The 24,294-nt window shown below is 51.1% G+C and overlaps 1 protein-coding gene across 1 annotated transcript in view; it reads right to left on the bottom strand.

The window, feature by feature from the left end:
* Nucleotides 1-24,294, bottom strand: part of LOC146335488 (uncharacterized) — a 591,997-nt gene that overhangs the window by 508,673 nt on the left and 59,030 nt on the right. The gene's annotated exons all lie outside the window — the stretch shown is intronic.

Genomic DNA, 24,294 nt, shown 5'->3' with positions numbered 1-24,294 from the left:
ATTTATTCAGGATGTCCGGTGTTTTTAATAGTGATTTATTCCATATATTTCCACTGTTGAAAAGATACTGAAAATGTAACCTTCGACGGGGAAAAAAGCCAGCTGACAAAACTTTTGAATGCCGCATCCATCACAGTGCTGACATTTGCCAAAGCATCGTCCCAGGAAATAAACACTTTCAAATATTCTCTCCCCTGCATTTTTTATTCCGATTATGCTCTACCACAATACCAGCCCTATTTTACAAGTTGCCTTTTATGATAAAGATAGGAGCACCTTAATGGAATTGCGTTATCAGGCACGGGGCCGTCCAACTGTTCAAATAAGATACCGTCTCAGGGCTGCTTACCTGGAGCGCTCAGCGAGAAACACCATGCAAAAGAGAAAGTTGACATATTTCACCCCGACATTTAAACCAGCGGGATCCTTCAGGCAAGGAACATCCCCAGTGTGTCTGCTGAGAACGTGGCAACCATCACTCAAGTCTCATGGAGAATTCAGGTTTGGGGGGTGATCTGCCCTCTGGTGTCACTGTGCATCTTTAAGCAGGGCAGCTGAATACTCCTTGGAAAGAGGGAGCGAACTTCCCAAAACTGTTCTAGTGAAACAGGCCTCTCTGGATGTGCACTGAATTTAGATTGAGTGGTGTATGAGCGGTGGCTTCTTAGCCTCAGTTGAGACCAGACATGTGAAGGTTGCTCCTTTATTGCTCCTCTGATTCACTCTAAATTCTGGAATTGGCGCATACCCTGCAGCTCTAACCCTAACCCTAACCCCCTAACCCTAACCCCCTAACCCTAACCCCCTAACCCCCTAACCCTAACCCCCTAACCCTCTAACCCCCTAACCCTACCCCTACCCCTACCCCCACCCCCACCCCCACCCCAGCTCGTTGGCGTCTCACTTTCCTCTCTACATCACCAATACACACATGGATGGATCAAACAGGGCGACGAAGACGACAACAAAAGCAATACTGATCATATGTATGGCTGCATCAATATTCTGTGTGAACACCTGTACTCCTGTACAATGATAAAACACTACACAAAAAGAATCTTGATACAACCGTATATATAATTACATCAAGACTGCGGGGTCTGGCACCGCTTTATCAATGCACATCAGTTACAGGGCGAGGGGAACCCACAAATGAACTGAAGGAACAGAAAGCTGCCACCAACTGTGTACGCATAGTGGAAGAAGACGAAGATGAAAATGAAGACGAAGAAGAAGAAGAAATAGGCTGAACAATTCAGAATTACAAGTGAATCAGTTCTGCTTTGGAAATAACAGCAGGCAATTTGAACTTGAGAATCTGGAGAGAAACTTGGAAGATGAGACTTCTAGAAACCTCCTTAGCTGAGACAGCGGCCTGCATTAGGCGCAGGATGTGATGTGATGTGATACACACACAGTGTACTCACATAATAAGTAGTGCATATGGAGGGAATGAAATTGGTGATTTAACACAACCAGCATTTATTGCTCTATCCCGTCTTTCCTTTTTTACTTTTGTCAGTAATTCGTACGCAGGACAGTCTGGTAATTCAGCATGCTGGTGGTTACTGCCATCTGCTATAAAGAGCTCCTTTTATTATTATTTTTAAAGCAGAAAGTTTGCATTTCCCTGCAAAAGAGGGGAGGGGGGCACCCAGAACAGAAGCGGATGTTCTCAGAATCAAAAGCACAGTGTGGCTGGGGAGGACCCAATTCTGCCAGTCCCAGTTTTGGAGGGCCGGGAGACACCCCCGGGGGCCCCTCGGGGAGTCCACCTTCTCACTGCCCTTGTCATCTTGCTCCTCATCTTCTGACACCACTTGCTTGCTTGCCAGGCAGAGGGAGCCAGGGGCCAGCAGGCTGGGGCGTCTGCCGCACCTCCCTCGCGCCTCGCTGTTACCTGGGCCAGAGCGAGAGGCAAGTGAACGAGCCATGGTGAAGACGAGGAGCAACTCCGGGGGGCTCTTGTCAGTGGGCCCCCTGGGGTCCGGGCCCTCGGCCACACCTGCCCTTGACCTGGAGAGGACTAACAAGGGCAGAAGCCATGGAAAAAAAGCAGTGCTTTTTTGGGGGGGGGGGAATTTGGGGGGAAATGGAAGAGTGTGTGTGTGTGTGTGTGTGCACGCGCGCGTGTAGACAGATAGGGACAGATATCACTGATATACCATTACAGATCTACAGTTACAGTGATACTTCAGGAACACAAACTATTTTAGGAGTAACTTGGTTTGTTCACAAAATTTCATTGAATTTTTAAATATGTAAAAGAAAAACTCATTGAATTTGTAATTATTGTCTGAAAAAACTGAAGTTTTAAATGTAATATACCAAACATATGTTATGAGTAAACCAAGTTATACATAACGCATTTTAGGTTCCTACTTTATGTCTAACTAGGGGGAACTTCAGCAAGTAGTCCCTGAAACATCCGAATCACCCTAGATGTCAGAAGAAGCAGGAAGAGCTGGAGGCAAAGGATGGGTGATGTTCCTGTTTGTGAGGAATTGCTTGCGGTAGAGTTTAGGAAAATCTAGTCTGAGGGAAAAACTATTAACAGCTTATTTAGCTGGGGAAGACTCTGTTATCTATTAGGAATGGTAACCAAGCATATTTAATTTAAGCACTTTTAAGTGATCTCAAGTTATTATTTGAAGAGTGAGAACCGCCCAGAGAGCTTCGGCTATTGGGCGGTATAGAAATGAAATGAAATGAAATGAATGAATGAATGAATAAATAAATAAATAAAATTTTATTCCCTTCTCTAAATAATTTCCCTTAATAAATACGCTTTATTTTTAAAGTTGTCCCTAGAGGGGGTGTCAATCCCCTGACTATGCCATAGGAACAAGGCTACTGAGTTTCTTTTAGGTAGAAAGGGTTTATTCTAGTGGCAGTGGTTAAAGGCTTTATAACCCAGGCAGCATTCTCTAATGATAAGGCCTAACTGGGAACTTTATTTAAAACCGTGGCAGTGAGTTCCACAGACCCAAGCCTCAAAGTTATTTTTTTAACACAGCTGGGAAAACTCACACCATTGTTCCATGGCATGTGGTGGCAGGACAACTTAACAGTGTTTCTCTTATATGAAGATTTCAGAAATGCATTCGTTAAGTGCTGCAGCATCTAACCAGAACAAGCTCAGAAACACAAAACCAAACCGTCCAGAAAAAGCACATTTTCTCCACATATTATGGTATGATGACTCTAGTCACACGTTGGGAAACTGAGCATGACCTGGACCATCCCTAGAAATCTGTCAGTAAACGTTACATTAGAAGATCAACAATCTTAATAAGGAAAGGAAGAAATAAGTATGCTCACAATCGTGCAGACAGGATTACAAACACACACACACGCACGGCTTCAAACTTCCCAGAAATTGTACATCTCTAGTCTTCCATTGCATAGTTTTTAGAAATCATTTTCGGGGAGTAAAGGCTGAGTAGCAACATATGAACCCCTTGACCTAAATGGTTTATTCATAATTCTAAGAAAATACAAACTCCAAAATTGTTCAATGTTTCCAGTTTTTCAGGAAACAAACAAACAAACCAAAGTCCCTGGGGGGAAATGGGGTGGCTTTGGGTTTTTTTCCTGAATTGCTATGGGTTTTTTTCTGGGCCTTCACAAAAAAATGGCCTTGGAAAAAATGGATTTTTCTCCCAAAGTTCTTCTGGGGTTTCCCCCCTCCCCCAGGTTGGGGCATCTCTAATTTGGGGCAAGTTTGGGGTTTGTTCCTCCTCCTCCTCTCCTCATGGAGACTCTCCCAAAGCAGAGGTGAAGTCTATAAAATCCCACCCCTCAATTCTGCCTTCACAAAACTAATTTCTTAGTAAACGCATTTCCAATCTGGTGCCCTTCCAGATGTAATTGTAACAAGGAGACCTGACCGCTGCCCTGCACCTTTCTTTTGGCCTCGCCAGGAGTGGGGCAGGGAAGAGTGCTGGGAGCTGCTTCTTGAGCTGTCTCCCTGGCGCTTTCACAGTTCTCGGCGGCATCCAGCTCCAGCAATGTGACCTGGCCAGGCCAGTGCAGCTCCAGAGGGCTTTGCCCAAATCTGGCCAAGGGGCTCTGACGAGGCCGTGTGCTGGAGCTGGAGGCAGGAGTGGGCACAGCTGGAGAAGCCAACCCATCTGGGAGCCCTGGCGCTTGGCCAGTAGAAGGAGTGTCTCTGTTGCCCTGGCAAGCTCAGGCAGAGGCCCGGGCCCTGGGCCCATCCAGGCTCCTCCTCCCTCCACCATCACTGCCACCGGCCATCCCAGCAGGCTGTACAGAGGGAGGTGAGAGGAGAAGCAGGGCCGTTCCACCCACCCTGCTGGAGGACAACTTCATCTTTTCCTCTTCCCTCCCCACCCCCTCTCCCTTGCGTGACATGCCTTTTGAGACTGCAGCCCCGGAGGCAGGGACCCCCGGGTTTTACTGACTGCATGCCAGCTGCTCTGGGAGCCTTTTTGGCTGAGGAGCAGAATAAAAACACCGAACATAAGCAAATACTAAATCAGTCCAGAGGCTTCGACCTGCCTGCCAATCCAAGGCGCCAAGGCTGCGCTCTCCTAGGCCGATTCCCTCCTTGCCTGGAGACATGCCGTCTCTGGCAGCTCCGCTGGAGGCTGGGGCTCTGATGTCAGTGGGGCAGTGAATCCCACAGACACCTTGGGGGACTCCTCTAGAGTCCTGACTGGTTCTGACTGAAACCCAGAGTGGATTCACCCCCCACTGGCATCAGAGCCCCCGCATGCCCTGGGCAGCTTGCTCAGCTAGTCCAGATGCTGACTCCCCCAGCAGCTGGCCACCTCCGCCAGAACAGGTTCCCACAACATGCAAGGTTTGGAAACACCTCTTCACGGAAGACATTTATTTGCCCCCAGGACAGGAGGAGCAGTGCTCTCGCCGCCTCCCGCCACATGGCGACGCTGCAGAGGTGGCCTGAGCGCCACCCGTGCAGCCAAACCCTGGGGCCCCTCTGAGCTGCTGCTTCCTCCCACCCCCCGCCCCACCCCCGCCACTCCAGCACACGCCTGAATCCGCGTGTCCCCGTCCTGACAGCAGAACGCAGATGGGCAGAGTCAGCACAACAGCTGACAAAATGATTCATGGCCCTGAGTTGGGCAGATAACCCTTTTTAGTAAAAAAAGAAATTAATGGATGGCACAATGCTCAGTCCCAGAACATCCAAGCTACAGGGGGCTGGTCAGGCGCCAACTGTGAGGAAACCCACCGATCTGGACGGGGCAAACGCAGAGCCCCCGCCGCTTCCATCCGACGCCCTCTGCCACACTCCAAGGTTGCCACAAGAACTTCCTTTAGCCCTGCGTGCATTTCCTCGTATGCTCCGTGTCAGAGTTTCAGGCTTCTCACATGGGGGGCAACAGCTAAGAAAGTGCCTGTCTCAGGGAGGAAATGTTCCCCTGTAATTCCCTTCATAAGTTGCATCTCTACTGTCAGAAAAAGCTGAAACAATGTAAATGAACCTTTGGGAACCTTCCTTCAGCTTAATTAAAGCGTGGGTGGGGAGACACCCATCCCTACTCTGCAAGCCCTGCTGGGCAGCCTAACCCAGCGTCCTGTCTCCAGCAGCGTGTCATAGCCTGGGAGACTAAAGCCACTGGTGACGGTGACTCTGAGGTGGTACCAGAACCGGTCCTGGTTCCCTCACAGCTGGAGCTCCCGGCATTTGGTCTCATACCCTATCCACGCAAACCCCAGGACTCTGACTCTGCGGAGTGGGCGGCGGAGTCCTCGAGAGAGCCTGAGGAACCGCCCCCAGCCGGTCCCTCGCGCCTCCAGACTTCACTCCCCAGGAGAAGCTATCACCTGCAGGAAAAGGCTGCTGGAGCCTTGACAGCCAGGTACAGCACCTGAGCTGGTGGGGCTTCCAAAGGTCTCTCCTGGCCTGACTGTACATCCCTGTCAGTCGCTCCCAGTCAAAGCCGCTCTCCACAGCCTGAAACGAGCTCTGCGTCCCGGGCACGTGCCTGCGGCGCTGGCTGTGGGGCGTAAGTGCTCCTGTTCCTGTCACCTGTCCCCTGCTCTGCCCCTTGCCTGAAGCGCCACCAGAGCAGGGCGGCAGCCTCAGAGGGAGCGGCACACAGCACCACAGCACAGATCAGGGACAGGAACTCCTGGCCCCTGGGGGAGGGAGGCCACCACGGCTACATCCGATCACCGACAGGAGATTGTAGAACTATGTTATGTGTTACAAGACCACCGAATACATTGTGTGAAATGAGAATAACTATGCAGGTGTCTTTAAAGTGGATACATTATACAGACCACACATCTGCTACAGATGGGACATGAGACAGGGCCTTCTCAGCAGCAGCTCCAAGATTGTGGAAGTGTGGAACTCCCTCCCTCAGGAGGCCCAGTTAGCTCCCTCTTTGGGGGTCTTTCAGCAGATTCCAAAGACTTTTTCCTTGGACTGTCCTAAATACTTAGTTTCCCTCTCTGCTGCTATGGATCATGCTCTAGCTGCGCCAGTGGTTTAGCTCTCTGTTATTATTTGAATTTTACAGCCAAGATTTTATGGTATTTTGTTTCACTTTGCTATAAACTGCATTAGGGGCCAAAGAAATAAGTACACAGTCCAGCTATCCATTTATTTTCCACAGTGGCCGGCCAGATCATAGAATAGTCATAGAATAGTAGGGTTGGAAGGGGCCTACAAGGCCATCGAGTCCAACCCCATGCCTCTGGGAAGTGCAAAAGGGGGTCATGAAGGCAATACTGCCCCCCCGCTGCCTTACCCCATTCCTGCCACCCCTGCCATGTGGCCCAGTAGCCCACCTCACCACGTACAAGGAGCTGTCGGCAAGTCAGAGGTCGGGAGACGCAGAATAGCAGGGCTGCTGTCCAACAGGGGGCACAGCAAGGCCTAGACGGCGCTTCAGCCCCGCAGCTTCATAGTCAGCGCTGCTGCCCATCCCTTCCTAGCCAGTCATCAGGGCCTGATCCAGATGCCTGAGAATCAGGCATCTTCCTCGTGAGTAGGCCCCAGGGAACATTGTCCTCATGCTGCCAGACAGGTGCAGTGCCTCCAGCTCCAGGTTTCCATATGGACACACCATTTCCTCTGCTCCTGGGGTCCTGGGGGTGAACTTGGTGGGTCCAGAGCAAGGCCATGGGGTCAGTCAGGAGGTAACAGTTCTGTCAAACCATCAGCCACTGTGACTGGGGTATCTTCCTAGGTCGTGGTCTCAGGATGGTCATTGATCGCTGCTGACTCCCTGAGAATTTTGTCATTCCTGAATAGAGTTCCCCCCTTACTCTACGGGGTCATGCAGTTCAGGGCTGGACCTTCCAGGAAGGTGCTGGAACTCATGTATGTCACATTCTAGCAAGTGGTATTTGGTGCAATGCTTCCCCTGGACATGCGGGGTTCATTCAGCCACAACTGTATTAATCCAGCCTTAAAGGCCAACGGCCATCACTACATCTGGTGGCCACAAATTCCATCAGCCTCTTGCTATAAGATCCAATGGAGCCTGTTGGCTCATATCCAGCTCAGAGGTGCCCTGTCACTGTGGAGAGGGAGGGGAGGAGCTCTCTCATCCCTGTCACCAAGCAGAGAACCGCAGGCCCCTCCACAGGTGCCCCACTCAGTCCTGGGCCCAGTGCTCTTCAACATCTTTATTAATGACTTGGAGGAGGAGGTGCAAGGAATGCTGATCACTTTTGCAGATGACACAAAATTGGGCGGATAGCTAATACTTTGGAAGACAGAAACAGAATTCAAAGTGATCTGGATAGACTGGAGCACTGGGCAGAAAACAACAGAATGACATTTAATAGGGATCAATGCCAAGTTCTGCACCTAGGAAAAAGAAACCAAAGGCACAGTTACAAGATGGGGGATACGTGGCTCAACAACACAACAAGCGAGAAAGGTCTTGGAATTGTTGTCGATCACAAGCTGAATATGAGCCAACAATGTGATGTGGCTGCCAAAAAGGCAAATGCTCTTTGGGGCTGCATTAATAGAAGCATAGCTTCCAAATCCCAGGAAGTATGAGTTCCCCTCTACTCAGCACTGGTTAGGCCTCATATGGAGTACTGTGTCCAGTTCTGGGCACCGCGCTTGAAGAAGGATGCAGACAAACTGGAGAGGGTTCAGAAGAGGGCAACAAAGATGATCAGGAGACTGGAAACAAAGCCCTATGAGGAGAGATTGAAAGAACTGGGCATGTTTAGCCTTGAGAAGAGAAGACTGAGGGGAGATAGGGTAGCACTCTTCAAGTTCTTGAAAGGTTGTCACAGAGAGGAAGGCCAGGATCTCCTCACGATCATCCTGGAGTGCAGGACACGGAAGAATGGGCTCAAGTGACAGGAAGCCAGATTCCGGCTGAACATCAGGAAGAACATCCGGACTGTTAGAGCAACACGACAATGGAACCCATTACCTGGGGAGGTGGTGGGCTCTCCCACACTGGAGGCATTCAAGACGAGGCTAGACAGCCATCTGTCAGGGATGCTCTGACTTGGATTCCTGCATTGAGCAAGGGGTTGGACTCGAGGGTCTTGTAGGCCCCTTCCAATCCTACTATTCTATGATTCTATGAACAACGGAAGGAACATCAGCCTAGCTCCCCGTGGAGTGAAATGCCTGCCGAAACTGAGGGGCTGCCAGCTGGGCTCCTGTGGCCCACCGCTCACCTCCACCCTCACTCTCCTGCATGTCTGGTCTCTTGATCTGGAAGGCTGTGCCTTATTTTCATCTGTGCACAGCCCCTGATACCAGAACTGTGTCATGAATTCTAGTTGCTGTGTGCCATTTTGCAAGGCCATTTCTCTCTGATAATTTCTGTTAGGATTAACAACTGCAACTAACAGTAGTAGCAGTAATTTCCAGCAGGACTCCTGCTCATTAACCCCAAAGACCAGGATAATCAAGTCCTTCCTTGTCTCCACAGCTCAACATTTTGTTATCTCTCCTGAAATAATACACTTTTGGCCTATGTTGGAATGACCTTTGAGCTCAGCTGGGCTTCTTCTCGACTCGCCTTTTACAGATGAAAAATGCATATATAGTGTGTGTGTGTGGGGGGGGGGAGTATGTGCACAGCTTTTCTAAATAGCTTAAGAATATTGTTTTTAAATCAGCAACATCACAATCCCAGGCCTTATCCAAATGTCAAAATCCATTTTGCTGTTAAGCTTTTCTCCAGATTGGGGGGATACTGCTATTTAAGGGGGGGGGTATCCTAATACATAATTCTACCCAGAGAGAAAGCAAAAACAAATGAACAAAACTTTTGGAAATTCAGAATCTATTTTCTGAGATGATGACATGAGCTGCTCTGCAAATCTCCATGGAGTGAAGATGCTGTCATGGACCAGGTGCCCAAACCCTCGTCCTCAAAGGATTCTGCCCACTTGTCCTCAGAAGAAGAGGCTCAGAGCGGATGGTCCAGGGAGATGACTCGGCCACAAAAAGGCATTACGAGGCTTTCACCCCCCGGAGCTGAGTTCTCCAGAAAGACCCCAGAGGCCAGCTCCATGGCATCCAGAGGAAGTTGCAGTGCCATCCTCAGACCCTGAGGGCTCAGGCCATGAGGACACAAGCATGCCACAGCCGCACCCACGTTGTTGCAGCCTGAGATTACTACAGCAAGCCAGGCCCCTTTAAGAGACAAAGCCTCAGTCCATATGGAGGCGGGGCCAAGCATCCCAAAGGCAGCTCCCTTGTGAAACCTGGCCCACTCAGACTGCTGTTCAAAACTGCACCATAGTAGAACCCTACAAACTATGCTATACACAGTGCACCAACATAACCCATGGCCTGAAATGGTGCAAATACCTAGGGAGGTGGTGGGCTCTCCCACACTAGAGGCATTCAAGACGAGGCTGGACAGCCATCTGTCAGGGATGCTCTGACTTGGATTCCTGCACTGAGCAGGGGGTTGGACTTGATGGCCTTGTAGGCCCCTTCCAACCCTACTATTCTATGATTCCATGAAATACTAACATTTCCACTGGTGCCATGTGGCAGGAAGGCAAGAAGAAGGACGAATAAGCCTCAGCGGATCAATGAAGTTGTGCCCCCCCCCGCGCGCCTTCCCAGGAGCAGCACTAGCACAGAGAAGAGCAACCTAGTGTCATGGCCCAACCAGTGACCCATGCATTGATTCTGAGGATACTGCTACCAGATCACTGGCTACTGACAGTGACTCAAAGATGGACCTTGAAGACCTTGAGGGGCCACTCAGCTCCCACACGGTTTCAAGGCTCTGAAGCTTCTGCTGGAAACCAGCAGATGATGGACTCCAATATGGCAGGAGCTCCCTGACTGCTGGGGATCCAGGAGTCCAGACCACCCAAGTGCCCAGCCTCTGTGGAACTATCTCACCAATGGCCCATGTCCCCTTCCACCTATCCTTCCTATTTTGAGACCCCAAGAGATCTGCCATGAGACTAAGGGATACCAAAGGAATGCCAGACTCCAAGCTAGAGTATGGCATCTTGAAGAGATCTACTCCTCCTAAGGCCTGCAGATCTTATACCTGACAGCCTCTTGCTGTCCTTAGTGAACCTCCGCCATCTCTAGAATGGATCTCTGGTGTCAGTCTCTACCACATGCTACTTCCTATAAAAAGTTACAACAGCTGGGACTGTTCAGCTTAGAGAAAAGGCAAGTGACAGGAGACATGATAGAGGTGCACAAAATTATGTACAGTATGGAGGAAGAGGATAGTGAGGGCCAATCTACACTTATGGGTTTTTTCACTTCCAATGAGGTTTCACTGCCTGTCTTTTACACTACGCAGTACCCACCTCAAACTGGAACCAGAATTTCCCACTTCCGTGCTCTTGCTTTCAAGACACTGATATCCCGGTATTTCCCCTTAATGTGCTCTGTTTTTCCGCCTTTGCTACTGTATCTGGTCGTAGTCCCCTCCCCTGCCTGTCCATATATGGCAGTGTTTGTATTTCCCTCCTGTCTAGGGATGTACGAATCCCTTACCTGGCTCCACGCAGGGGCATCCGCGGTGGGGGGGAGGCGCTCCATCCCTCCCCCTGGAATCCTCCCCGGCTGCAGTCGGAGTTCCAGCTGCAGCCGGGCTGCTGCGTCCGCAAATGGCAGCTGTCGTAGTGGCCGCCATTTGTGTCCTTGCAAGCAGCCGTGATAGGCTACGTAAGTATTTACGTAGCCTATTACGGCAAAGAGCAGGGACGCAAATGGCGGCTGCTATACCATTTGCGCCCCTGCTCTTTGCCATGATAGGCTACGTAAGTATTTACGTAGCCTATCACGGTAAAGGCAGCCACGCATATGGCGTTGTGGCCGCCATTTGCTTGGCTGCCTTTGCCGTGATAGGCTACGTAAATACTTACGTAGCCTATCATGGCTGCAAGGACGCAAATGGCGGCCGCATCCGCCCGGCTGCAGCCGGCCGGGAGACCAGCCGCCACCGCATCTGCCCACGGTAAGTTCCGTTGTGGGGGGATTTCATGGGGGGGGGAGGCCGTTCCGCCACGGATTCTGGAACCTTCACTGGAATCCGTGGCGGAATTCTCTGACATCCCTACTCCTGTCCAATCACAGCTCTCAATGGCCCCATGTCGTCTTCTGGCTACTGATCGCATTGCTTCCTCAGCACTCAGTGTTTCGTCAGCAACAAGCAAAGGGCTGGATGTGCGTGCACTTGTCTGATCTCAGAAGCTAAGCAGGGTCGGCCCCGGTTAGTAGTTGGATGGACGACTGCCTGGGCATCAGGCTTCCTGCACTGAGCAGGGGGTTGTTCTACTCCTTCAAATGAGAGTAAGCTTTACCCCCTTCTATCCCCCGCTTCGGCTTTTTTTTTTTTAATTAAGGCGTTATCATTGAAGAATCGTGGCTTCGCCACAATTTTTTTTAAATAATTCAGGCATGATCTTTGAAGATTTGAAGAGTCGAAGCTTCACATCTTCACTTCTCCAAATCTTCAAAGACCATGCCGGAATTGGAAAAAAAAAAATTGTGGAGAAGCCACAATTCTTCGAAGATAACGCCTTAATTAAAAAAAAAAAAAGCCAAAGCCGGGGATAGAAGGGGGTAAAACTTAGTCTCATTTGAAGGGATAGAACCCCCTGCTCAATGCAGGAAGCTTGATTCCCAGGCGGTCGCCCTCCAACTACTGACCGGGCCAATATGAAGCTTTGAATCTTCGAAGATGCCAGCAGCCCACCCCCAAATGCAAGCGCTGGGTGCCGCTGCCACTGCCCCTCTTCCTCGCACCAGCTGTCAAGGGCCGGCGTGGGGAAAAGAACATTGGCAGACACCCCCCAGCCACTCGCCCTGGCCTCCAGCAAGTGCAGGGAGGGGAGAGAGAAGGATAGGTGCCTCCTTCTTCCCTCCACCCCAACCTGCTACAGCAGCAAGGGACAAGCTGGTCGTTTTCCCCAAGGCCAGGGAAACATGAGAAAAACAACAAGCCTCACCCACACCACTGCCGCAGAAAAATCAGCAGAAACAGGAAGAGTTTCTGATCCTCCAAGGAGAGCCGCCGTCTTTAAGAGCAGGAAAGCAGCACAGTGTTCGAGTGTGAACCGAGCTCGCACATTCGATGAAGCACCGCAATGGGGAAAATGGCTGAGTGTGGATAATCACGTTTTAATGCGAGAGCGTTTAACCTGACAGGACACCGAATTCGTTGCAATGGCGGGTGCAATGTAGATCAGCCCTGAGATGTTTTTCTCCCTCTTTCATAATACTAGAACCCATTGGGGTCATCCCATGAAGCTGATTGGTGGGAAATTCAGGACAGACCAAAGGAAGGACTTCTTCACACTGCGCATAGTTAGGAATTCGCTACCACAAGACGTAATGATGGCCACCAATTTGAATGGTTTTAAAAGGGGGTTGGGAAAATTCATGGAGTAGGAGAAGGCTATCAACAGCTACTAGTCCTGATGGCTATTTGCTACTTCCAGTATCAGAGGCAATATGCCTATGTACACCAGTTGCTGGGGAACATGGGTGGGAGGGTGCTGTTGTACTCGTGTCCTGCTTGTGGGTTTCCTGCGGACAGCCAGTTGACCACAGTGTGAAGAGAATGCTGGATTAGATGAGCCAGCAGGGCTCTTCTGATGTTCTTACATTCCTCAAGTTTGCCCCCCTACCTCACCTCACTGAAGGAAATCAGACAACTGGGCCCATCCAGTTCTTTCTGGAAAGGAGGGGGAAGCGGCTCCTGATCCCTTGGCCAATGGCGTCAAGCTGGCTGAACTTCCCTTTCCTGGGATTTCAGCTGGGAAGGAGAGGTATGTCCTCCCCGCACCTCTCTGGCCAGTGACTAGGGTCAGGTTGTCCTTTCACACGGCAAGTCAAGCACCCCCACACGCCCACTTAAGCCAAGCAATTCCCTTTGTCCTTGTGTAGTATTATTTAGCTGACTCCCTTTGTTTATCTGCCCACTCTACTTGAGCAGGAGGTAAACACACTTTGATTTAAAAATACAGCCAGCCAGGGCAGCTTAACAAATGTGTGGATGCAATTCCAGCTCCACAGAGATGTAATCACACCAGCTCCAAGGTATCTGCAGCACTGGCCACGCGGAGTGAGCTCCCAGCATACAATCTCCCAGAAAGCGCCAAGCTTATCTCGAGGTCACAGCTAATTATGGAGCCTAATTTTTTTTCTTCCACTCACTCCAGACTGAATCATAACACTCTTAAGATCAAATACATTTATTACAGTGACGCTCAACCACAGGGTATTAAAAACTCGTCAAAGTGACTTTGCAGATTGCCAGACCGTCCCCAGCCTAACGAAGCCGATCTTCTAAAGTGGCAGAGAAGCAATCCCCAATATTGTAAAGCCAGCAGTCAAGCGAGAGAGGGGCTAGAAAGGGGGTGAGAAAACCAGCCACGACACGCTAAATGTTAATCCATGCCCTGAACTGCGCCGCAGTTTTCTGGAAAAGGGAAGAGATTAAACTTTGATGTAACAAGGTGGAGGACGCTTCTTCATTAGAAGCAAAAACAGCAGCAGCAGAAATGATCAGATGGTTGCAGGGTATCCAAAATGCCCTTTTGAAGCTTTTTGTATTGCTTTGTGGCCTTTAATGGCTGGTGGCTACGACATCCCTGCAGCAAAGACATCCATGAATGACCACTTTAAATGCTGGAAGTTGGAAACAGAAAAGGAGTGAGTCAGTCTGACTTGGGGTTTCTGCTCAGCATAGCCTCACCAAAGCTGATGATGATATTCAATGAAGCAAAAGACCCCAGCCCAGCCATTTGCATCTCCTTCTTTGTGAGTTTCAAGCCCCGCTCACTCTGCGGTAAATGGTTCTACAGCAGCAATTTCCAAACAGGAAACCAACCCAGCAATTGCATCAAATGGTTTTGATGACTTGATGCATAGATATAAAAAAAAATTTAAAAATCCACATTCCAAATTCATCTGACCTGCAGCACTGCTGCGCTGGGCAAAATGACCGGGAAATGAGAGTTCACTGCTAATGGGCAGAGTGGGGCAAGGTCACACAACCCCAAATGATGTCAAGACAAATGGGATGTTTGCGTTAATGTCACCTTGGGAGGTGTCTGCTACTGTCAGCTTCACCATGCAAATGTGAAAACAATGTACAACTGTCTGTGGCTGCATGAGGGGCATGGGAGAAATTTCCTTAGTAATTCTGCACTTTCAAACCACTATTTGAACCAAAACTTAGTTATAATTTGAAATGCGCACTTCCCCAAATTTTGAAATGGAGTTCTCCAATCAAGAAATGCATACAAAAATGTGCATATTAGGAGAAATAATGTCCAAAAATGCAACGTATTAGGAAACTGCTTGCAAAAATGCATTACAATGTATGTATTAGGAGAAATACATTAAAAACCTGGCTGTTCAGGCTGGCATGTGGGGTGGGTTAGAGTTGTTTAGAGCAGTGTTGTTTTGTTATGTTGTTTTGTTCAGTTGATTAAGTAAATTCGTGGTATTTCATGTTATTAGTATTGTACACCGCTTAGAGTGGCCGGGTAGCTGGCCAGATGGACAGCTAATAAATCTAATAAATAAATAAATGTGCATTAAATGCTTAGGAAGTCTCATGCAGGTTTTTTTTTAAAAAAATCTCAACGTTTGGGATTTCGAACTTACTTTGAGATGAACTAAAATAGACAGATTCTTAAGGTGCACCAGAGGATCCATGAGGACAGAACTACATGTTACTAGAAAGGTGAAGTTGCCACCAAAAGTGATGGGACAGTTGCACGTACCTAGCCCAGGTTTTTGTCCTAGGAACAGTGCACAGAACTAACTCGATTTCCGATAGCAGTCCAGAGATTGCCAAAGCATTCCCATCTCTCTCGCCTGTTTTAGGCACACCGCGCACAGTGGGGCTCCCCCAAACCCCCACCTGGGCAGCTGGCTAATGACGAAGCAGAGAACAGCGGTCTCCCGCCTGAGCCGTCGCCGAGGGACGCGTGCCGTCTCTCACAAGGGCTTGCTGCATTCAGCTTGCCACTGCTGCAGGGAATGCCGAAAAGCTGCTGAGCTAATAGCAAACGTCCACTGATCTGCCTCCTGACACCTGCCACCTGAGTGACACATATAACCCGTTTTGTCATCCCGCTCCACAAGACGGCTCTGTTCCGCTTGCTGCTGTCGGAGTACGTTAGGAACAGCATCCCCAGGCTGTTCTCTCAACCATCATTCTATGAATTTTCCCAGGGACCTGGTGACAAGGGATGCCAGTTCTTGGCCGGTGCGTTCCCTGAGGTGGACGCAATGGGTTCTGAAAGGAGCCGGGCGCCTACTCCCCCGGCGTGCCGTGCTCCCCGTCGAGAAGAAGCTGCCGGCTTCCTTAGCAGAGAGCCGAAGAAGGGGGCCCGCTTTGCGGCCTCCCCCGCAGGGACCACTGTCGAGAGCACTTTGCCAGGTTGCAACGGAGCAGCAGCAGGACAGAAGCCCCACCTGCCCTCCCAGCTGAGCTATCCGCAGAAGGATGCCGCGGGTGTGCTTTTGGAGTGCACCACTTCAGTTGCGGGGGGGGCAGGGGGAGGCTGAATGTCTGAATGCTTCCTCATGCAGGTATAGTCACACACAGAGAGAAAACTGCCATGTCATGGAGAACCTTCTCTCTGCACAGGACAGCATTTTTGGTGCACGCTGAAGGGGGGGGTGTGATGGCACCACCGGGATCATAGAGGCACCCTGAGCAGAGATCCAGGAGCCCAGTGGGAGCTCTCTGTCAAAGGGGTGGCAGGTGTAAGCCTGTGCCGCCCCCTCCGAAGGATGGCCGTAGGCCCCCCGAGCCAAGTGCCAGAGAGGAGCTGGCTGCGCCGAGGGGTCCTGAGGCAGGCAGGGGCCCGGGGCCCTCAGAGAGAAGGCCATGCCACCTTCTGCGCAAGACAGGCCCGGCCCCTCCCCTCGGACACAGGGGCAGGTGCTGCGCAGCCCATCAGGCCAAGAGCGCGCAGACACCAAAGGAGCAGGTTCAGTTGGCTGCTGGACACAGGAGTGCCAGCTTGAGCAGTAAGGACTCCTCGAGAGTCGAGTGCCTGTACTCATGAGCAGGGCCCAGCTAGCGAGGAGACGGTTCTCCGGGTCGCCTGATGGGCTGCGGCGGTGCTCTGGGCAGAGCTCTGAAGGCTCAGGCTGAACAGCCTCCACTCTAGGCAAAGAGCCCTGGAAGAACACTCAGGCACCTGCCTTGTCCTGCTCCTGTCGACGTGCTCGGCCCGGGACCATCCTGGGCTCGGCCCAGGACCATCCTGGGCTCGGCCCCTGGGCTGCCCGCTGAGCCTGCGTTGGCAGCTGGCCCTGGGGAAAACCCTGGAGCGCCGTCCCAGCACCACCAGCAGCAGCACAGTCCGCTGCCCTGCGTCATGTGACACAGGCCTCCGCTTGAGGATGCTGCTCAGTTTGTGAAGCCACGCAGCTCTCGCACCCGGGTGCAGCACAGATCAGGGGCTGACGCATGGACCCCACAGGGTGATGGGGCACCGACAGACACAGCTGCTGTGATAGCTGACACAGGAAAGGTCTGGTGTGCCCACGGCCTGGGGCAACAGCAGCGCACAGCCAGGCACGCTTCCACAATTCTCCGCATCCAAATTATTCGCCAGATTTCTGACTCTTGAAGCACCTGGCCTTGTTTCTGAAGGGAGCCGATGCATTCGAACCCTCAAATTGTTTATCTTTTTTAAGATTCTGAATTTCACGCAGAATTTAGCGCCTGGGTGGGGTGTGTGTCGCCCCCCCCCCCCCGCGTTGCCAATGCACAAGTGACAGTGTGTGCGGCTTTACCAGATGTCTGTGTCTGCACTGTTCTTGCCAGTGCCTGGGGCGCACGCGGGTATCCAGAAAACACTGCGCAGGGAAGGGTCCAGATGCCATCAAGATCATCGTATTGTCTCACAGAGCTTCATCAATGCAGGAATGAGGGGCAGGAGAGAGACGGGAAGGATGTTGCAAATGGACTCGAGGAACTAAAAGCTCCAGCACACTGTGCATGCTCTAATTGTGGGATTGATTTTAGGAATTTCCCAATTAAACTGGAATTCAGGACAAGTGGAACCCGACTGTGGCGCAAATAATGGAGCAGTAAAAAAATGGACTGGCAGCGGAGCAGTTTTCCCCAACCTGGTGCCCTTCAGATGGGCTGGACTGCAGTTGCCATCGTTGGCAACTGGGGGATCCGATGTCCCTGGGGCAATGAATCCACTCCAGGTTTCCGTCAGAGCCAGCCAGAACTCTGGTTCTGCGAAGCACCTTGGAGATCTCTCTCCTTCAGAGTTCTGACTGGCTCCGACTAAAGCACATCCACCGCCCCACTGACATCGGAGCCCCCAGCCCCCACTGATCACTGGCCGTGCCGGCTGCGGTGCTGGGAGATGCAGCCCAGCGCACCTGGGTCAGGGCTGCACCAAAGTGCAGTACTTCAACAGCGAGGCCGCTGGTCCGAAGGCCTGTGGAGCAGCCACCTTGCTAAAGCTAAGCAGGGCTGAGTCTGGTCACCTCCTGGACGGGGGGCTGCCTGGGAACGCCACGTCACACCCTACCTCGCAGGATCGTTGCGAGGATAAAACGGAGAGGAGGGGGACCATGTAAGCAGCCTTGCGTTCCTCGCAACAGGAAGAAAGGCAGGATATAAACGTAAAAAAAAATGTAATGTAATAAAATGTCAGCTGCCTTCCATTCTACCACAGATGAAATGCAGGATATGAAGGGAATGGCTTGAACAGCAGCACCCATTCATGTGTATGGGGACACCCTGGGTGCGAGAGGCCAAATAAAGCAACTTCAAAACCACAAAAGACCGACCAATAATAGGGCAGTCAAGCCCAGCAGCTGGAACGCCAAAGCGGCCAAAGTAGGGGGACCCTTCCTGCAGGGGTGCGCAACTTGTGGCCCTCCGGTGTGGCTGGAGAGCAACTCCCATCAGCCCCAACCAGCACAGCCCGTGGTGAGGGGTCATGGGAGCTGCAGTCCAGCAACATCTGGAGGGCTATAGGTTGCCCACCCTCTGAAATGCATGTATTTCTTTATTACATTTGTATCATGCTTTATTCTTACAAGGAACCCAAGGCGGTACACATGATCCTCCTCCTCTCCATTTGATCCACACAACAACCCTGAGAGGTAGGTGAGGCTGAGTCACCCGGTGAGCATCATGGCTGAGTGGGGACTAGAACCCGGATCTCCCAAGTCCCAGTGCAACGCCCTAACCACTACACCACACTAGCAGACCATGAGGGGTCAACTGCACCTTGCTAGGCACATTGCTGCACAACCTCGGTGCTCTCGCTTCCTCCCTCCCTCTCCCCCTCTCCCTCTCCCTCTCCCGCCCAGCCTTTCCACCTCAAGCAAGAGGAAGCTCAGAGGAAGGCCGTAGTAACACAGAGTTCCCGGGCAGGTTCGTACACGTGGGAGAGATTCCGCTTGGCCCACCCATGTGGTTGGCAGCCTTTAAACTTGGGATGAACCCACAGGAAAACCGCTCCCACCATACGCTGAGAAGCCCGGTGTCGCCTGTGCTCCGTTTCGGGTGTGTGGTTCAGGGAGAGGGGCCCAGGGCAGCTGAGCAGCCCTCAGCAGAGGGATTGTTGCAGGGAGCAGCTGTGTCCTCTGCCCGGGGCTGCCTCTGGAGATCCCAGCTGTCGCAGAATGGTGGCGCCCACCTCTCCCAGGGGGAGAGCAAAGCCAACATTTGGGATGGCCTAGTCTGGGCCTGGATTTGGACCCCTGGTAAAGGGATTCAGGGCTGTCCAGGGGCTGGGCAGAAGCAGGTGTTTAGACTGCCTCCTGCTCCCAATGCCACCATCAGAAGCGCAGTGGGGGCTGCTTGGGCTCAGAAGTAAGAGAGCTATTTCACAACTTGGGGGTGCTGGTGCTGGTGGGGATAGCTTGACTTGCCAAGCCCAGTTCCGAATCAGGGGGCCGGGTTCGCCCACTGCTCGACCGCAGCGTTGGCAGCCGGAACGCACCACCTCAAGCAAGGCACCGCTCCCCATCACCACCTGGAGGGGGGCCGGGCCTGAGGGTGTCGGGGTCCCCAGGGGAGCGTGCGGGAGGGAGACGGTGCTCCAAGCACCCTGCCCCATTTATGGCTTGAGTCCTCAAAAGTGGCATGCTGGGTTCCTACGCTGAATTGTAATGAGCACCCAGCATCGTCCTTTGCAAATTTAATTTTCATCTCTCAGCTGGGTCATTAGCTTTGCTGGGTCCCCTCCGAATCCACTAAGATGGAAAAATAGCAAGCGGTTCTTTTCTGTTCCCATCTTCCAAAACATTCATTATAACAGAGATGCCGCCAATGCCTCCCACTTAGCCATCACTTTCCAAGTTAAAGGATCCAAAATCTGTTTAGCCTCTCCTCCTGTAAAAAAAATTTCCGCAATACTCAGCAGCAACTTAAAAAACAGAGTAAACTTCCTCAGCAGTTGAGCCATCACACAACGCTGCAAAGGTGTCATTAAATAGCACTGAGAAACAAATACTTAAGCAAGATGCAGTTGTCATTCTTTGCTGACTGGCTTGGCTTTTGTGTACGATGCGTCTGTTTATTTACCTATTTTCTTGCAGAATGCCGCACACACAACTTCACGGTTGTGAAACACCAACAAGCTAGAAACTGGAGGCACTTATTAATTTTCTTTCCCATATAGCCTGCCTGGTCCCGAGGGCTCAGAGTAGGTAAGGTTAATCACAGCCCTCCGGTCGCATTGATGGAATCCCCCATTTGTCTTATCCCAACGCTTTTCCTTTCCATCCAAACCCCATTAGAATGAAAATGTTATAGAACTAGATAGAGAAGACAGGCTTCCCTTTCGGGGGTATCCAGTGGTATGGTAGGAGCTGTAAGGACACCAGAAGAGCCCAGCTGCTGGATCAGACCAAGGGGATCCATGTCATCCATCATCCTTTACCAACAGCGGCCAAACGGATGCCTCCACAAAGCCTACAAACAGGGCACGAGGACTTGCTCCCCAGCACGTGCTGTTCAGGGCTTCCAGCTCCCCATGGTACAATCCCATGACCCCAAGGAGCGTGTGTGTGCGTGTGCGTGAGGACACATATATAGGCTACAGAGGTGTGAGTACAAGCAAAACCTGAGTTTGTTGAAGTTCTCCCAGTTCCACCATGAAGCTTGTTCCGTCTCATGTCCATATCAGACTGTGAGCTTTATTTTCTGTTCACATAAAAATTCACACATATTTCTGGGTGTATTTTTCAAAATGTACGCATCAGTTCTGTGCATCTTTGAAACATACACATTCTTCTCCTCTTGGTTAATCTCAGCTGTAGGCAATTAAAAATCAACAAACAAACAACGGAGAATCCCTAGTGCATCTGTTCTACTTCAGAAACAAGGCCAGGTAATGAAGAACCCCAAGAATATGGGAGGAATTTGGATGAGGAGAACTTTGGAAGCATCCCTGGCAAGGGAGTACTGAAAGGCCTTTTGTGGCTGTAGCATCAGAAAACCTGAAAGACACTGCTCTCCTTCCAGGTCTCCTCCTCTTCCTCACCCTCCTCCTTTTCTTCCTCTCCCCAGTGCAGCCCCTTGACATCAAGGGAAAGTTATAGCTAGCTCCCTTCCATTCATAAAGAGTCCAATTTTCCTTGCTCGGTTTTTTTTAAATGACTGTCCTGTGCATGCTGAATTAAACTCTGTTTGTTTTTTAAATGTGCTTTGACATTTTCCCCATAAATACAGTCAATCAACATGGTGGCCAACCAGTCATTCAAGGCGACACCAAACAACAGCTGGGAAACATGGCCCATGCAATGGAATATGCAAACACAGACTACGCCTGGCAGAGGGAGAGATGCGTGGCATAGCTTGCTTGGATTGCATGGAGATCCTTCCTGCTCTGGGCATTGCTGGGCAAATGCTGGGCATTTGACTGGGCAGTGAGAGTCTTTCCCGGCTTTGGTTCTTGGACATTTGTGGTGCTGGACTTGTTCTCTGACCCTTGGCAATGCCCTCCCCAGCTCAGGCTACTGGTCCTTGGCTCCAGTCTCCCAGTGGCTCAGCACTGACACAGGGGCTTAAGGACTATGGAGCACGTACATTCAGGAGTCTGTTTCCCACCTCACGGCTGAGCAGAGCAGAGCAGAGGAAGCTGCTCCAGCTGGTTCAGGGACTACAGAAGCAAGCAAGCTCCCAGCAAGCGAGCAATCAGAGCAAGCAAACAGGGGGAGCAAAGGGGGGGGCCAGGGGATTTGCAGTGGTAGAAGAGACAAAGGAGACAAAGGCCAAGAGGTAGGTGGGCTGGAGGAAGCTGGAGGAAGCCCAGAGGGCTGCCCTTTGTCCTTCTGAGTGGCTGTGAGCTCACCAGCTACTCCTGAGAGCTCCAAATGGGGGGGATGGCCTGAGTACTCCCAGCAGCTGTGTGGGGAGGAAGCTTCAGTCTGTTTCCTGCCTCCCAGCTCAGCAGAGCAGAGCAGAGGAAGCTGCTCCAGCTGGTCTAGGGACTACAGGAGCAAGCAAGCTCCCAGACAGCAAGCGATCAGAGCGCATGAACAGGGGGAGCAAACAGGAGTTGGCTGGGGGAGTTCGGCAGGGGAGGTCAAGGGGGAGGCCCCTAACATTTTTTTAACATTTTTTCCATGTATTTGTCTTGTAACACACACTTCCATACCAGTGGGACTCTGTTTTTAACCTCCAGTGAGTAAGGACCAGGCATAGGCTACTTAGAACAATCAGAAAGCTAGACACAAAAAGGGAAACAGACTATGGAAGGACAAGACTCTCCAGTGGTGGTGACCTACAAGGTCTGTGCAACGTTTGTTTTCTTGCCTGAGTACAACAGGGCCTACATGTGCAGCAAGTGCAAGTTGGTCACACCGCTAGAAGAAAAAGTAAGAGGACTGGAGCAGCGAGTTTCGACCCTCCAAGGAATAAGAGAACACAAAGAGTTCTTATTATTTATTTATTTATTTCATTTCTATACCGCCCAATAGCCGAAGCTCTCTGGGCAGTTCACAAAAATTAAATCCAAGCAACACACAATAAAACAATTTAAAATATACAGAACATTAAAACCACAATATAACAATACAACCACAATAAAACCTAGCAGCAGCGCAGGAGTTTAAAATACAGATTTAAAACAGCAAAGATAAAAGTTCAGAAAGCTAAAATGCTAAAATGCCTGGGAGAATAAAAAGGTCTTCACCTGGCGCCGAAAGGAATACAATGTAGGTGCCGGTGAACCTCGCTAGGAAGCTCATTTCAGAGCCGGGGTGCCACAGCAGAAAAAGCCCCCCTCCTAGTAGCCACCCGCCTCACTTCCTTTGGCAGGGGCTCACAGAGGAGGGCCGCTGACGATGATCTTAAGGTCCGGGCAGGCACATATGGGAGGAGGCAATCCTTCAGGTAACCTGGCCCCAAGCCGTTAAGGGCTTTAAATGTTAATACCAGCACTTTGAATCGGGCCTGGAAATGGACTGGCAGCCAGTGCAGCTGGAAAAGTACTGGCGTAATATGAGCTCTCAGGCCAGTCCCTGTTAACAATCTTGCTGCCCTATTTTGGACCAGCTGAAGTTTCCGGACCGTTTCCAAAGGCAGCCCCACGTATAACGCATTGCAGAAATCCAGACGAGAAGTTATCAGAGCATGGATAACTGTAGCTAGGCTATCTCTGTCCAGATAAGGGCGTAGTTGGTATACCAGCCTAAGCTGATAAAAAGTGCTCCGTGCCACTGAGTTCACCTGTGCCTCAAGTGACAGTTCTGGATCCAAGAGCACCCCCAAACTACGAACGTGATCCTTTAGGGGGAGTGCAACCCCCTCCAGAACAGGTTGAATATCACCTAGCCGGGCAGACGAACCACCCACTAACAGTACCTCCGTCTTGTCTGGATTGAGTTTCAGTTTATTAGCCCTCATCCAGTCCATTACTGTGCCCAGGCACTGATTCAGAACAGTCACTGCCTCACCTGGTTTTGATGTAAAAGAGAGGTAGAGCTGGGTGTCATCTGCATATTGATGGCACCTCAGCCCACACCTCCGGATAACCTCCCCCAGCGGTTTCATGTAGATGTTAAACAGCATGGGGGATAAAATAGAGCCCTGTGGAACCCCATGGCACAATTGCCATGGCACAGAGCAGTAATCCCCCAGCACCACCTTCTGGAATCGGCCATCCAAGTAGGAGCGGAACCACTGTAGTGCAGTGCCTCCTACTCCCAACCCAGACAACCTATCCAGAAGGATACCATGGTCGATGGTATCGAAAGCCGCTGAGAGGTCCAGGAGAATCAACAGGGTCGCACTCCCCCTGTCCCTCTCCCGGCAGAGGTCATCCCACAGGGCGACCAAAGCAGTTTCCGTTCCAAAACCAGGCCTGAAGCCCGACTGAAATGGATCTAGATAATCCATTTCATTCAACAGTGCCTGGAGCTGTCCTACAACCACCCGCTCAAGCACCTTGCCCAGGAAGGGGATGTTGGCCACTGGCCTATAACTGTTAACATCCTCTGGGTCCAGGTTAGCCTTTTTCAGGAGTGGTCTAATTACTGCCTCTTTTAAAGCGGCAGGCACCACTCCCTCTCTCAAGGAGGAATTTACAACCTCCTGGACCCAGCCGGACAACCCCTCCTTGTTTGATTTAATAAGCCATGAAGGGCAAGGGTCAAGCACACAAGTGGTCGATCGGACTTGGCCAAGCACCTTGTCCGCATCCTCAGGCCTCAGTAACTGAAACTCACCCAATAAAACTGGACCAGACGGTGCTCTGAACGCCTCTACCAATGGAACTGCATTAATGGTGGTGTCCAATTCATGACGAATCTGAGCGACTTTATCCTCAAAGTGCCGTGCAAACTCGTCACAGCGTGCTACCGAGGGTTCCACC

Source organism: Heloderma suspectum, chromosome 15 (genome assembly GCF_057233095.1).
Source record: "Heloderma suspectum isolate Gila_16-S chromosome 15, 16-S_ref, whole genome shotgun sequence".
NCBI lineage: Eukaryota > Metazoa > Chordata > Lepidosauria > Squamata > Helodermatidae > Heloderma > Heloderma suspectum.
Note: the sequence above shows the minus strand (reverse complement) of the source record. Positions and strands in the feature narration are given on the sequence as shown.